The following is a 9,981-nucleotide window of genomic DNA, read 5'->3' as shown; positions in this document are numbered from 1 at the left end:
TACATTGACTTGGATACTAACAACTGTTCAAGGTAGACATTAATCCCATTTTGTAGATTAGGAAATCAAGACTCACACAACAATGTGAATACTCCCAAAGTAGAACCAGCACCCAGGAATAGACTGTAACCAATATCCCAGAAATTCCCCATCATGCCTGCTCCCAGTTACTACCAACACAAACTAACTAGTCCTGGCTTCAAAGACAACAAATGAGCCACTCACACTGGAGACCTGGATTGAGTACGCATCTCCCGCCTCATTCTCTGCAGCTCGGGGCATGGGAAATGTAAACCAGTAGACAGATTTCTCTTTCTCTGTGTGTCTCTGCCTCTTCAATAGTTTTTTCCTTTTTATTAAGATTTATTTATTTTAAGGGCAGAGTTACACAGAAAGAAAAAGAGGTGGGAGGGCGGGTCAGATTTGGGGGAGATATCAATCATCAATCTTCCATCCACTGCCGGTTCACTCCCCAAATGGCTGTAACAGTTGAGGCTGGGCCAAGCTGAAGCCAGGAGCCAAGAGCTTCATCCAGGTCTCGCATGTGGGTGCAGAGGCCTGAGGACTTGGGTAATCTGCTGCTGCTTTAACAGGCACATTAGCAGGGAGAAAGCTGGATCAGAAATGGTACAGCCAGAACTCATACGGGTGCCCATATGGATGCCAGCATTGCACACGGCAGCTTAACCTGTTACACCACAACACCGGCACTTCCAATACATTTTTTTAAAGTTCACTGAAATGGTGGCCAGCGCTGTGGCATAGCAGGTAAAGCCGCCGCCTGCAGGGCCAGCATCCCATATGGGCGCTTGTCTGAGTCCCGGCTGTTCCACTTCCGGTCCAGCTCTTTGCTATGACCTGGGAAAGCAGCAGAAGATGGCTCAAGCCCTCGGCCCGAAGAAGCTTTTGGATCGGTGCAGCTCCGGCCGTTGCAGCCATTTGGGGAATGAACCAGTGAATGGAAGACACCCCCCCCCCACCTCTTCTTCTCCCTCTCTGTATAACTTGGACTTTCAAGTAAATGAATACATCTTTTTTTAAAAAGTTCACTGAAATGAATTAAAATAAGTTTACTTTGGTGCAAGCAAGTTTGAAATCGTACAATAGTGTTTTTCACAATGAACACTTTCCACAAACTTCATATTTTTTAACGATTTATTTATTTATTTATTTGAGAGTTAGAGTTACAGACAGTGAGAGGGAGAGACAGAGAGGAAGGTCTTCCTTCCATCGGTTCAGTCCCCAAATGGCTGTAACGGTCGTAGCTGTGCCAATCCAAAGCCAGGAGCCAGGTGCTTCCCCCTGGTCTCCCATGAGGGTGCAGGGGCCCAAGCACTTGGGCCATCTTCTATTGCCCTCCTGGGCCACAGCAGAGAGCTGGATTGGAAGAGGAGCAGCCAGGACTAGAACTGGTGCCCATATGAGATGCTGGCCCCTCAGGCAGAGGATTAACCTACTGCACCATGGTGCCAGCCCCCAAATTTCATATTTTAAACACTTGAGAAACAGAATGGTCTCTAAGACATGTGAATAAAATAAACACGATGTGTTTTTTTCTTTGTCCTATAACATCAGATTTTTTAAAAAGATTATTTATTTATTTATTTATCTATTTGAAAGGCAGAGTTACAGAGAGAGAGGAAGAGAGAGGGAGAAAGAGCAAACAAGCTTCCATCCATTGGTTCACTCCCCAGATAGCCACAATGGCCAGAGAGCTGTGCTGGTCCAAAGTCAGGAGCTTCTTCCCAGTCTCCCATGTGGGTGACAGGAGTCCAAGGACTTGGGGCATCTTCCATTGCTTTCCTAGGCATATTAGCAGGGAGCTGGATCAGAAGTGGAACAGCTGGGACTCGAACTGGCACCTACGTGGGGTGCCAACATTGCAGGCGGTGGTTTTACCCACGCCAGCCCCCAACACCAAATTTTAAAAGGACTTGAGAGGTCACTGAACATAATGGATTGAAGGAGTCAGTAGTCTAACTTATGCTTAAATATCTTGAGTGTCAAGTACCTCAATTCAAGGCAGCTTTTTCCACTGTTGTAGTTTTGTCCCATCACTGTAGTTTTAGAAAGTTTGTCTCTATGTAGTATGGAAATGTATTTCCTTGTAATTCCATCCACTTGGTCTGGTGCTGCCCTCTCCTGCTAGACCAAAAAATAATTCCATCTTCCATGTAATTATTTAAAGACAATTATGGTCCCCTGACATTTCTGTTCTATAGGATAGATATGCACAGAAATGATCATATTTAGCCTTTGTATATAAACAAGCAAAGAGAGCTGATATTCAAAGAAAGAAGAATGAGAGCAAAATCAAGAGCAAGAAATCACAATTTCATGATTGGCTTCACTTTTTCATTCAAAAATATTTATTAAACCCTCACTATGTGTCAGATACTATTCTATGTACTCACAAGACATCAGTGAAAAACAAGCAGATATGTCTACCCTTATGGAGTTTACACTCAGGGAAGGGTGATTCAAAGAGCAGCACAAAGCAAGTAAATCAATATACAATATCAGGTGGTGATTAATACAATGAAGAAAAATATACTAGGGAAGGAAGTATGAATGTGTGAGTTCAATTTAAAATATAGCAGACATATTGGACTTCACAGAGAAGGTAATATTTGAGCAAAAACTTCAAAAAGTAAACCATGAAAATATTAAGAGGTAGAGCATACCAGGCAGAAGGAATAGTAAGCATGAAGGCTTTGAGATAGAAAACACAGCTAATTAGGTAAAATCTGCATGATGAAATGCGGAGTTAATGGAGGATTTTGAGTACAGTGACATGGACTGACTGATGATTTAGAGGGCTCACTTTGGCTTCTGTGTGGAGAAGGGACCTAGTGGGGAAGGGTGGAAGTAGAAAGATAGGAAACTATGAAAAAAGGGAAGGGGCAGCACTGTGGCATAGTAAGTAACTCAACTACTTGCAATGCCAGCATCCCATTGGCACTGGTTTGAATTCTGGCTACTCCACATCTGATCCAGCTGCCTGCTAATGTGCCTGGGAAAGCAGCAGAGGATGGCCCAAGTACCTGGGCCCCTGTACCCATGTTAGAGACCAGATGAAGCTCCCGGCTGCTGGCTTCAGCCTGGCCCAGCCCCAGCTTTTGTGGCCATCTGGGGAGTGAACCAGCAGATGGAAGACCAAACTCTCTCTCTCTCTCCCTCTGTAATTCTGCCTTTCAACATAAATATTTTTTAAAAAGAAGGAAACTATGAAGAGACTTAGAAAAGTTCACAGAAATGGAATTAAAAGTTAAGTTTACAGGGCCACTGTTGGGGTACAGTGGATTAAGCCACTGCCTGCTATGCTTACATCCTGTATCAGAGTTTCAGTTGCAGTCCCGGCTGCTCTGCTTGCTTTTGTGTGTGTGTGTGTGTGTGTGTGTGTGTGATTATTTTTTATTTGAAAGACAGAACTACAGAGAGAGGTAGAGCCAGAGAGAGAGAGAAAGGTCTTCCATCTGCTGGTTCACTCCCTAAATGGCTAAAACAGCCAGAACTGAGCCAATCCGAAGCCAGGAGCCAGGAGCTTCTTCTGGGTCTCTCTCCCATGCGGGTGCAGGGCTTTAACCCGATGTGCCACAGTGCGGGGCCCCTGCTCTGCTTTCAATTCAGCTCCCTGCTAATGCGCCTGGGAAAGCAGCAGAGAATGGCCTAAGTACTTGGGTTCGTCATTCATATGAGAGAACTGGATAGAGCTTCAGGCTCCTGGTTTCAGCCTGACCCAGTCCTGGCTACTGTGGGCATTTGGGGAGTGAACCAACAGATGGAAGTTGGTTTCTCTCCCTCTCTCCCTCTCCTTTCTTACTTTCTTTCTCTCTCTCTGCCTTTTAAATAAATACAATTTTTTTGAAAAAAAAGAAAGACATATGGGGCCAGCACTGTCGCATAGCAGGTAAAGCCATTGCCTGCAGTGCCTGCATCCTTTATGGGCGCCGGTTCAAGTCCTGGCTGCTCCACTTCTGATCCTGCTCTCTGCTGTGGCCTGGGAATGCAGAAGATGAACTAAGTCCTTGGGCCCCTGCAGCTGCATGAGAGACCCGGAAGAAACTCCTGGCTCCTGGCTTTGGATCAGTCCAGCTCTGGCCATTGGGGCCATTTGGGGAGTGAACCAGCAGATGGAAGACCTAGCTCTCTCTCTCTCTCTCTGTGTGTGTCTCTCTGTAATTCTGTCTTTCAAATAAATAAAAGAAATATTTAAAAGAAAAAAGAATAACTTGGAAAACTTTTGGCCTGAGCAAATAGAACAACAGAGTTGCTATTTAATGAAATGGGGCAGAATATGAAAGAAACAAGTTTAGCGGGGTAAGGTGACGCCTTCCTGGGCTACAAGGCCGGCATGACGCACATCGTGCGGGAAGTGGACCGGCCGGGCTCCAAGGTGAACAAGAAGGAAGTGGTGGAGGCCGTGACCATCGTGGAGACCCCGCCCATGGTGGTCGTGGGCATCGTGGGCTACGTGGAGACCCCGCGGGTCCTCCGCACCTTCAAGACGGTGTTCGCCGAGCACATCAGTGACGAGTGCAAGAGGCACTTCTACAAGAACTGGCACAAGTCGAAGAAGAAGGCCTTCACCAAGTACTGCAAGAAGTGGCAGGACGACGCGGGTAAGCGGCAGCTGGACAAGGACTTCAGCAGCATGAAGAAGTACTGCCAGGTCATCCGCGTGCTGGCGCACACGCAGATGCGCCTGCTGCCCCTGCGGCAGAAGAAGGCGCACCTGATGGAGATCCAGGTGAATGGCGGCACCGTGGCCGAGAAGCTGGACTGGGCCCGGGAGCGCCTGGAGCAGCAGGTCCCAGTGAGCCAGGTGTTCGGCCAGGACGAGATGATCGACGTCATCGGCGTGACCAAGGGCAAGGGCTACAATGGGGTCACCAGCCGCTGGCACACCAAGAAGCTGCCCCGCAAGACGCACCGAGGGCTGCTCAAGGTGGCCTGCATCAGGGTGTGGCACCCGGTGCGCGTGGCCTTCTCTGTGGCACGGGCTGGGCAGAAAGGCTACCACCACCGCACGGAGATCAACAAGAAAATCTACAAAATCGGCCAGGGCTACCTGATCAAGGACGGCAAGCTGATCAAGAACAACGCCTCCACTGCCTACGACCTGTCAGACAAGAGCACGCTGAAAGGCTGCGTGGTGGGCACCAAGAAGCGGGTGCTAACCCTGCGCAAGTCCCTGCTGGTACAGACCAAGCGGCGCGCCCTGGAGAAGATCAACCTCAAGTTCATCGACACCACCTCCAAGTTCGGCCACGGCCGCTTCCAGACGGTGGAGGAGAAGAAGGCCTTCATGGGACCACTTAAGAAGGACAGGATCGCAAAGGAGGAGGGGGCCTGAAGGGGCTTGGAGTGTGCTGCATTGCAATAAAGTGACTTTCCAGGAAAAAAAAAAAGAAAAATGAAATTTAAGATAATCTTGAGTATTTATGTAGAGATGCTTACTAAATAGTGGGTCATTCAAATTTTCATTGGAGATCTTAGCTAGAGATTCAAATTTGGGAGACATCAGTGTATAGCTGCTTTTGAAAACCATGAGACTTAGAATGGCAGATGTCCTAAATAGCACTCTGGCCTCAGAATCAGCCCTAAAGGCATTCGGATCTGGCTGAAAAGCCCATGAGAGTATTTCAGGCATGGAAAGCCAAGACACTCTGGCAAAAGATCTCTGCGAGTGAGATCCCAGTGGAAAGAACAGGTCTTCAAAGAAGGAGGTACCTTTCTCTGAAGGGAGGAGAGAACCTCCACTTTGACTATGACCTTGTCTAAACAAGATAAGAATCGGAGAACTCAGAGGGCTTCCATAGCCTTGGAAACTCATGACTGGAGAGTAGGGAGATTACTGGTGCCATAGACAGGAGTGTCAATTGGTAAAGTCAACAACAGGAGTCACTGTGCACTTACTCCTCATGTAGGATCTCTGTCCTTAATGTGCTGTGCATTGAGATTTAATGCTATAACGAGTACTCAAACAATATATTTCACTTTGTGTTTCTATGGGGGTGCAAACTGTTGAAATCTTTACTTAATGCATACTAAACTGATCCTCTGTAAAAAAAAAAAAAAGAAATTATCAACTCCCACCTTGACTCTCACTGGGATTAAACATGACAATAGGTCTGATCTGATTTCATCATCATTTAAAAAAATCATCTATTATTTTTCACTTTATGTTTCTGTGTGGGAGCAAACTGTTGAAATCCTTACTTAATGTATACTAAGCTGATCTTCTGTATATTAAGATAATTGAAAATGAATCTTGATGTGAATGGAAGGGGAGAGGGAGTGGGAAAGGGGAGGGTTGTGGGTGGGAGGGACGGTATGGGGGGGAAGCCATTGTAATCCATAAATCATACTTTGGAAATTTATATTCATTAAATAAGAGTTAAAAAAAAAACACCAAAAAAAAATCCATGAGACTGGGTTACGACTTTGTCCTAGTGCTTAAGATACCAGTTGGGATGCCTACACCCCATATTGGAGTGTCTGAGTTCTACTGACCCTAGCTTCCAGCTGATGCAGCCCCTGGAAGGTGGATGTGATAGTACAAGTGACTAGGCCCCTGCTACATACACGGGACACTTGAGTTGATTTCCCAGCTGCTAGTTTTGACCCCTGGCCTAAAGCAGTTGTAAGCATTTGGGGAATGAACCAATGAATGGGATCTCTTTCAAATAATTAAATTTTTAAAAATTAAAAACATGAACCTAGTTGAGAGCACTGAGATAATAAATGTAAATAAACTTTCTAGTGAAAATTTAAAGCAAAATTCTCAAAGTGTGGTCTCAGATCAACAACATCAGCATCACCAGCAAACTAGTTCGAAATGTGCATTTTTTGTGTCCTTTTCCATATCTACTGAAGAAGAAACTCTGGGGTGGAGTCCAACAGCCAATTTGTTCATAAGTGTCCCAGGTAATTCTGATGAACACTATAGTTTGAGAATCAATAGTTAAGAAGTCAGGGAGATATGGAAAAACCGTAAAGAAAAATCCAAAAGGGCAGCCAGTAAGGTAGATCAAAGATCTCCTTTTCTCTGTCTCTCTCTACTTTTCGACTGAATAAACTAAATGTTTAATGACAATGAAGGAAAGGCAGAGACACAGAGGGAGACAGGCAGATACACAGAAGTCTCCCGCCTATCGATTCAAGCCCAAGATTACTTAGAAAGATGATACTGGGCAAGGCTGAAGCAGCTGCCAGGAACTTAACACAGGTTTCCCACGTGGGTGGCAGGGACACAATTGCACCTACCATCACCTGCTGCATCCAAATTTCAGGTACCTGGCTATGGCCTGGCCCAGCCCTGAGATCCATTTGGGGAGTAAACCATGGAACATTTGTCTCTCTGTGCTTCCCTTTCTCTACATATATATAATTATGCCTTTCCAAAAATAAATAAATACAGAAGGCTTAAAAACAGGAAAATAAAAATAAACTAAATGAATCAAACAAAAAGAAATGAGATAAATGAGTAAAATAAATAAAAGAGTAAAAATACATGAAAAAATGGAATCAAGTTCAATGTGTTTTTTTAATTTATTCAATTTTTTAAGATTTTCTTTATTTTGGGCTGGCACTGTGGTGTAGTAGGTAAAGCTGCCACCTGCAGTGCCGGCATCCCATAAGGGCACCTGTTCAAGTCCCAGCTGTTCCACTTCCGATCCAGCTCTCTGTGATGGCCTGTAGAAGATGTAGAAGCTGTAGAAGATGGCCCAAGTGCTTGGGCCCCTTCACCCATGTGGGAGACCCAGAAGAAGCTCCTGGCTCCTGTCTCTCTCTCTCTCTCTCTCTCTCTCTCTCTCTCTGCCTCTCCTTCTCTCTCTGTGTAATTCTAACTTTAAGGTAAGTAAATACATCTTTTATAAAAAAAAGATTTTATTTATTTGAAAGGCAGAGTTACAGAGAGAGGGAGAGACAGAGAGAAAGGTCTCCCATAGGCTGGTTCACTCCCAAAATGGCTATAATGTCTGGAGCTGGGGCGATCGAAAGCCAGGACTCAGGAGCTTCTTCCAGGTCTTCCATGTGGGTACAGGGGCCCAAGCACTTGGGCCACTTTCCACTGCTTTACAAGGCCATAAGCAGAGAGCTGGATCCAAAGAGGAGCAGCCAGAACTTGAACCAGCGCCCAAATGGGATGCCGGCACTGGGAAGCTTTGCCTACTATGCCAGTGCTGGCCTCAAGTGCAATGATTTTTTTTATTATTAAAGATTTATTTTATTTATTTGAAAAACAGAGTTACATAGAGAAGTAGAGACAGAGAGAGAGGTCATCCATTCACTGCTTCACCCCCCAGATGGCTGCAATGGCCAGAGCTGCCCCGATCCGAAGCCAGGAGCCAGGAGCTTCTTCCAGGTCTCCCACGTACGTGCAGGGGCCCAAGGACTTGGGCCATCTTCTACTGCTATCTCAGGCCATAGCAGAGAGCTGGATCGGAAGAGGAGCAGCCGGGACTAGAGCTGGCACCCATATGGGATGCCAGCGTTTCAGGCCAGAGCTTTAACCCGCTGTGCCACAGCGCCGGCCCTTAGTGCAATGATTTTTTAAAAAGCTAATCCTCCACCTGCGGCGCTGGCACCCCGGATTCTAGTCCCGGTTGGGGCGCCGGATTCTGTCCCGGTTGCTCCCCTTCCAGTCCAGCTCTCTGCTGTGGCCCGGGAAGGCAGTGGAGGATGGCCAAAGTGCTTGGGCCCTGCACCTGCATGGGAGACCAGGAGGAAGCACCTGGCTTTGGATCAGCGCCGTGCGCCGGCCACAGCAGCCATTGGGGGGTGAACCAACGGAAAAAGGAAGACCTTTCTGTCTCTCTCTGTCACTGTCCACTCTGCCTGCCCCCCCCCCAAAAAAAAAGCTCAAAGACAAAGACTATTTGAAGTCGACAAATGGAAGAGAAAATAACAGAGAAGATTTCCTATCTGCTTGTTCAGTCCCCAAACTGCAGCAGTATCAACTGCAGTCCATATCCTGTTAAAGCTTCACTTTAAAACATAAATTAAGTGAATTTAAGTAATTAATTGACTTGAAAGGCTGACAGGGGCACCGGTGTTAAGTGGTCAGCTTGCAAATCACACATCACATATAGCAGCTAGGCTTGGATTACTGGCAGTTCTACTTCCCATACAAATCCCTCCTAATGTGCCTGGAAAGGCATCAGAAGATGATGGCTCAAGCACTGGGGACCCTGCCACCCCCAGGGAACACTGGGATGGAATTTCAGACTCCTGGCTTTGGCCTAGCCCAGCACCAGAATTCCCAGCCATTTGGGGAGTGATCCAGCAGTTGGAAGATCTTCTCTGTTTCTTCCTTTCTGTCACTATGACTCTCAACTAAATAAAATAAATGTTTGACAACAATAAATAAAAGGCAGAGAGACAGAAAGAAAGGGGTCTACCACCTGCTGATTTCCACCCAAAATTACTCAGATGGCTACTATGTGGCCAGGCTGAAGCCAGGTGCCAGCAGCTTTACCCAAGACCCCAGTGTGGGTGGCAGTGACATAAGTGCACTTGCCATCCTCTGCTCCATCCCACAATGTGTATGAGCAGGAACCTGGAAAGGGATGAGAGCATGGATGTGGACCTCACAGGAAATATATGACTTATTGAATCAAATACCCAGTCCACAGAGTTCCACTTTTAAGACCTAATGTTAGGTGCCAGCATGGTGGCATGGCAGCATAAGCCCCTACCTGCAACCCAGGCATCCCATACGAGCCCAGGTTGCAGTCCTGGCTCCTCTACTTCTGATCCAGCTTCCTGCTAAAATGCCTGGGAAAGCAGCAGGTGATTGATCCAGTACTTGGGCACCTGCCAGCTTCATGTGAACCAGATGCAGTTTCAGGCACCTGACTTCGGCCTGGCACTGCTCCCAGAGTCATCTGGTGAGTGAACCAGCAGATGGAACATCTGTCTCTACATCTCCTTGTCTCTCTCTCTCTCCAACTCACCCTTTCCAATAAATATAGA

At 46.5% G+C, this 9,981-nt stretch overlaps 1 pseudogene across 1 annotated transcript; it reads left to right on the top strand.

The window, feature by feature from the left end:
* The first annotated feature begins 4,335 nt into the window (after positions 1 to 4,335).
* On the top strand, positions 4,336 to 5,422 carry LOC100348521 (large ribosomal subunit protein uL3 pseudogene; annotated as a pseudogene). The gene has a single exon (XR_016228190.1). The product of XR_016228190.1 is annotated as a large ribosomal subunit protein uL3 pseudogene (transcript).
* Positions 5,423 to 9,981: the final 4,559 nt, after the last annotated feature.

The sequence above is a fragment of the Oryctolagus cuniculus genome, chromosome X (genome assembly GCF_051225735.1).
Source record: "Oryctolagus cuniculus isolate XC-2025 breed Fujian yellow rabbit chromosome X, ASM5122573v1, whole genome shotgun sequence".
Classification (NCBI taxonomy): Eukaryota; Metazoa; Chordata; class Mammalia; order Lagomorpha; family Leporidae; genus Oryctolagus; species Oryctolagus cuniculus.
The sequence above is the reverse complement of the archived record's forward strand: the minus strand, read 5'-3'. Positions and strand labels throughout refer to the sequence as shown.